The sequence below is a fragment of the Thamnophis elegans genome, chromosome 3 (genome assembly GCF_009769535.1).
Source record: "Thamnophis elegans isolate rThaEle1 chromosome 3, rThaEle1.pri, whole genome shotgun sequence".
Classification (NCBI taxonomy): Eukaryota; Metazoa; Chordata; class Lepidosauria; order Squamata; family Colubridae; genus Thamnophis; species Thamnophis elegans.
The window spans coordinates 52,997,849-53,003,848 of record NC_045543.1 but is presented as its reverse complement, the minus strand read 5'-3'; positions in this window follow the sequence as shown (position 1 = coordinate 53,003,848).

Genomic DNA, 6,000 nt, shown 5'->3' with positions numbered 1-6,000 from the left:
CCCTTCTGGGCACATTTCTGAGAGGGGGACTCCTCCCTCATGGCCCAGCCAGGTCTCAGTAATACATGCCAGGTCTACCCCCTTGTCTAATATTAAGTCCCGGAGGAGGGGAGCTTTATGAATCACAGACCTGGCATTTAGCAACAGCAACCTGTGACCAGGACCCTGACATCTCTTGCCACCTGGTCCTTGAGTTGAGCTATCAGGGCCGGAACGAGGGATCGCTGTGATGTAGCGAACCCTCCTTCCCCAGTAATGGCTAGCCCTGTAGCTCCCATCGTACCTACCTCTCCCAAATGTAACCGGGATGCTCCGGCCCGTCCCCATCCCCATAGACCCCTGCTCCCCTCCCACGGCCCCCACTCTCCCCGGGAGGCCATTCACACCATGCACTCCGGGACGAGAGGCGGATCCGGGCCCCCATCCACTTCTGCTTCTGCACTCAGTGGAGGGGGCTCCAGGCCGCGCTCTCGGTCACCTCATATATACCAAACAGCCATTCTCCACATGCATACCCCGCTATAAAATTAAAAACATATAGGTACAATAAAACAGGGTATAAAAATTAAATTAATTAAAAAGTGGGATCATTCACCTACATGCATACAACAAACATTCCACATACAAAGAAGGTTCGTGCAGGTATTAATAGTTGTGCAGGTGACTCAGAGTTCAAAATAGCTGAAAACCAGCGGTGGTATACAGGTGGTATACAGGAGAGTGTCTCGTCTTCCCCCTCTCCTGTAGACCTGGAAAGGGTCCAGAAGGGTTCAAAGTCTGGGGTGGCTGAGGCGGATCGAAGAAGAGGGGGGGGTGCATCAGTTGAAGAAACGTTAAGTCCCCACCCATATTTCTGCCATCTTCCGTTGCTCCTTCCTCTGAACAAATGGACCACGGAACAAACTGTAGGTGACACCGAAAAGTCAGAGGGCCTCCACACTCACTGTAAATGTACCAATCCAAAGTTCATGGTGCCGTAATAAGGTGAATTAAGCGGGCGCTATCCGAGATGGTACTCCAGGGGCAGTGGTGGGTGGCAATGGTCGAAGCAAATGGGGCTGAGATGGCGAGTCCAGGAGCCCAAAGGTTGCAGTTGGAAGAGGCCAGGTGTTCAGAGGCCAAGGTAGGGGAAAGCCAGATGTTAGGCAGGAGAAGCAGGAGGAGGCCCCACAGCAGCGAGGGCAGGCAGAGGAAAAGTTGCGCTAAAAGGAAGATCTGATCAAGTAGAGAGCGGAGGAAAGAAAAGGCAGCGCTGACGAAAAGGCTGAGCCAAGTAGAGAGGGGGGGGGCGTCCGGAAGGGTTGCGGCGGCGACAAGCACAGCCAGCTGCCTGATTCGCCCAGCCCTGTCAGAAGCACAGATCGACCACCCCCTCTCCGGGGCGATGACAGTCAAGTGAAGTCCCCAAAGGCTCACCAAGTTGAGCGGACGGGATTGAAAGGCATCGCAACTGGCGAGAATCGCTGGAAAACGCTGCCGTCGTCAGTGCGGCGCCGCCATCTTCACTTCCGAACAGCATAGGTAACACGAAAGCCACCGAAGGTTGCGTGGTCCGGGGCCGCCCGAAAGTGGTGACCCCTCCAGATGTCTGGTCTCCTCGGGTCCTCTGAATTTCAGTCATCCCCAGGGACCCTTTTCCGGATGGTTATGAAGTTGGTTCTAGGAGTTTTCCAACGCTTTTACGCCAGATTAATTCAGAGCGAAAAAGCCTGGCAGCCATTCTAATCTCGCACATGCGCAAGAATTGTATCTGATGAAAGCTTTTGCCTTCAAGTAAAATGTGTTACCACAGTGGGAAACGATATTACTAGACTCCTCTTTGTATCTGTTTCATGAAATTGATACTTGAACAATGGAAATTGATTCTCTACACTGAACTTATTGCTAAGAGACTTATCCTTCAACATTGGTAAGATAAAACTGCTTAGCCCTCCTGGTATATCAAGGTAACAGACCCCAAGGGGCAGTAGGAAACATTGTATATATATTGGCAAGCAGTAGCTTACTTCTTGGCTAATTACAGTCAGTGGTTGATTTAGTACAGACATTAAATTATAATGTGGTTTATTAGAGGTTACTCAACCTGCATGATATCCAGAGGCAATGAATGCACTTGTATAACAACCCCTCCCACCCTTCCCCAGTCATCAGTTAAAAAAATTGGGCAATGTTTGGACAACATTGTTAGTTTGGCAGCAATAATGAAGCAGACAGATTTGCATATCCTGGTTATTAATTAAATATCTGTTTATTTAATATTTTAACGTTTTAATGTTTGTAGCGTCGTTTTTATAGCATTTGCAAGCTGCCCAGTAACTTGACAGTGAGATAGGTGGCATATAAATGTTTTATATACATACATATACATATATACATACATACATACATACATACATACATACATACATACATACATATATATATATATATATATATACACACACACACACACATACATACATACACGCACACACACACACACATACATACATACATACATACATATACATATAATTCAAGGTGGATTGCTGTCAGAACAGGGAAGAATATCAACAGGGTAAATCCAAATAGAGATTTGACAGAAGCACATCCCCATCAAAGCTGGTTGATTTACAGGTATACTGATTAATATTCAGATTCTAGAACCACATAAGCTTTTGTTTTGAAATAAATACTCTGAATTTAGCTCACTAGCAAATTCGTAGCCACCCCAGTAAAGGGCGCTCCTTCACTGCTGCTGCATTCACAGCGAGGACCTTGCAACAAGCCCAGCCAAGCAGACCAGCTTCCTTTTCACAAGGTATCACCTTACTGCAAGGGATAGAAGAAGTGGCCCAGTCTTACTTTCCTGGGTTTCTTCCTGGGGAATTACGTTAGGTTCACATCTAGCAGGTGAAAGTCTGCTGCGTCTCTTCCACTTCCTGCAGAAGGGTGATGCCCCCAATGAAGAAGCCCTTGAAGCAGGGGTGAAATCAACTTATCTTCACTACCAGTTTGCAAATGTGAGTGCATGTGCTACTTTCACACATGTGCAGGACCTTCAATTTCTGACGATCGCCTGTGACATGCAATTTAAATTAGCTAGAAAACAGGAAATCCGATGACTCTAACTAATATAAAAAATCATCGGAAATACCGCTTCGCCCGAACTGGTAGAATTTTTTTTTACTACTCGATCAGGCGAACTGGTAGCATTTTTACTACCAGTTTGGGCGAACCAGTCCAAACCGGTAGCATTTCAGCCCGCCTCAAAGAGGAGGAAAGTAGCCCTAGGCAAGGTCATCAGGAGCCAGGCCTGCTTGTTAGGATTAAGGAGTGGGTTGGGCTGTTGCAGGGACTGCGGCCATTGCAACACCTTCACAGGAGAACCCCAGAACTTGGCTCTCATGCATGGCCTGATGCACTGCTGTAGCTTCATGAAGATCACTTATATTGAGACAGGAAGAACCCCAGAGAGTGAGGTTCCACAAATTCACTTGCTCTCCTGCTGGTTTCATATATCTGTGTGAATCTAACCAAGTGTTGCCAACAGAACAAAATCATGGTTAGCCACATTGGGGCTTCTTGATGCAATTAGCTGAATCAGGACATTGTAAATTTCATTTTCTCAAAGCTATTACTAATTATTGTTTAAAGATTTTATCTTGATTTTAATGATATTGTTCTTGTTCTTATATTATTAAGATGCCTGGAGCATTGTATAAGCAGGCAGTCAGGATACAAATTTAATTAATAAATAACACATTTTATATATCATATTCTGTTATTTTTAGTAGAGGTTCAATTTCTTTTTTCTTGTTCTAAATATTGATACTGTGATGGAATCTGGCACTGACTTATAGGAGGAAAGAGTGAAGAGACAGATCAGCCTTGAATCATTTGCATGCAGGAAGAGATTAAAAAAGAATCTTCCCTAATTCTTCACAGCATTTATCAGATTAGTTATGCAAAGTGTGCTTTAGTCTGGCAAGATTCCTGTCTATGGGTGAATTGCAATAAAGAAATTGCTTGAGCAATTCCTTATGTCATCATGGTTTTCGGCACCCGATATTAATTTTGCTATACTCCAGGCTCCTTTGTAGGAGAGAAGCTTGAAGAATTAGGGATAATGCTTTCTTACTTTCTTCCAGCAATGAATTTTGGCACTTGGAAAATGGTGTCTGCTTGTGGAATCTCACCAAGGGAAGAATGGTTTCTTCCTGGAGAAAACCCTGGCCTTTAATTTTGACTCTATGCTGCCATCTTCTGGATTTTAATCATCCCACCTATAGATGCCATTGGTAGCACCTTCAAAAATAAAAATAAATAAATAAAAATAAATAAATAAAAATAAATAAATAAAAATAAATAAATAAAAATAAATAAATAAAAATAAATAAATAAAAAGGACCAATTGGTTCTTATTTGGGATAACAGCCTAAGTTTTAACCCTGTTTGACACCCCACCCCACCCATGAACGGTTAACTGCCTGCTATGGTACAGAGCTATGTAGCTAGAATTTCCAGGTGAAATTCCCAAAGTCTGCCATGAGGAATGGTCTTGGTTAGCTACCCAAATTCATAACTTATTCTTGTAAACAGTGTGGGTACTTTACAACCACATTGTGTGTGTGTGTGTGTGTGTGTGTGTGTGTGTGTGTGTGTATTAAGGTGACCAGATTGGTAAAGAGGGACACCATGGGGGGGGGGCTTGATTAAAATTTTTATTTTTTGTCAAAAGGTCACCCCAGGACACTGAAACCATCATAAATACGAATCTGTTGCCAAACAAAATTTTGATCACGTGACCATGAGGATGCTGCAACAGTCGCTAAATGTGAAAAATGGTCGCAACGGTCACTAAGTGTGAAAAATGGTCATCAGTCACTTTTTTCAATGCCATTGTAACTTTGGTCACTAAATGTTTTCCCCCTCCTCGAGACTCCTCACTTCTTCCTTCATTCCTCTTGCTTATCTACCTTCACCTTATCCGTCTTCTGCTCTTTCCCTCTCTTTCTTCCTTTCTCCTTCCATCCTCTCTTCTTTCCTCACTCACTCCCTTCCTCCTTTTTTCTTCCTTCCTCCTTCCATTCTTTCAGCTTCCTTTCTTTTGCCTATCTACCTTCTCTGTCTTTCTGCTCTTTCCATCTCTCTCTTCCCCTTCGCTTCTGTTCCTTCCTCCTTCCTTCCATTCACTTTCCCTCCTTCCTATTTCTTCCTTCTTCCTTCCTTCTGCCTATCTACCTTCACCTTCTCTGTCTTTCTACTCTTTTCTTGTCTTCCCCTTTCCTCCCTCCCTCCCTTCTTTCCTTTCTAGTTCCATCTTTTCTTCTTCTCCATAGTGAGGGGGGAGGAGTATCCAGGATGGGTTTGACTTTGTCCTCTCGTGATTGGATTGAGTCAGATAAGTTCTTTGGGCTCCGCCCTCTGATACCGGGCATGCCCAGTTTTCTGACTCAATCCGATCGTGAGAAGTTGCTCATTCTGAAGCTCCAAGAATTTACTAGGATCTAAAGGAAAATCTCATTTGGACCCGTCGAGTTTTGCCTCCCTGCTTCACACACAGCCTCCTCCTGCAGGATTGGGACTGCCACTAGCCCCCCTGGGGCGGCACGCTGCCCTGGCCACTGAGGACATCCGAAGAGACTCAGTGAGGAGCTGGGCCGGGCAGCAGGAGGACGGGCAAAAGCCTCTAGCAGGCAGCCCTAACCGCTGAGGCTTGTAAGTCGCTGGAGCGCTCCGTTGCTCCCTTCAAGGGTTGAGCAACGAACCAGGGCTTCCAAACGCCCTGGAGCGCCCGTGCTGCCTCCACGTGGCCAGAGGATCGTGAGGAAGCCGAAGAAGCTGTTTCTGGCCACAGCGGCATCGGAGGAGAGGCAAGAGGAAGAAAATCCGGCTGGGAGCGCACGTGGCTAGCTCTCAGGAGCTCAAGCCTCTCTTCAGGCACTTTTAAATCTCGCGCCCCTTTGCAAGCCGGTTGGCGCCATTTTAAAACCGGGAGGACCCACGTGGTCCAAGATG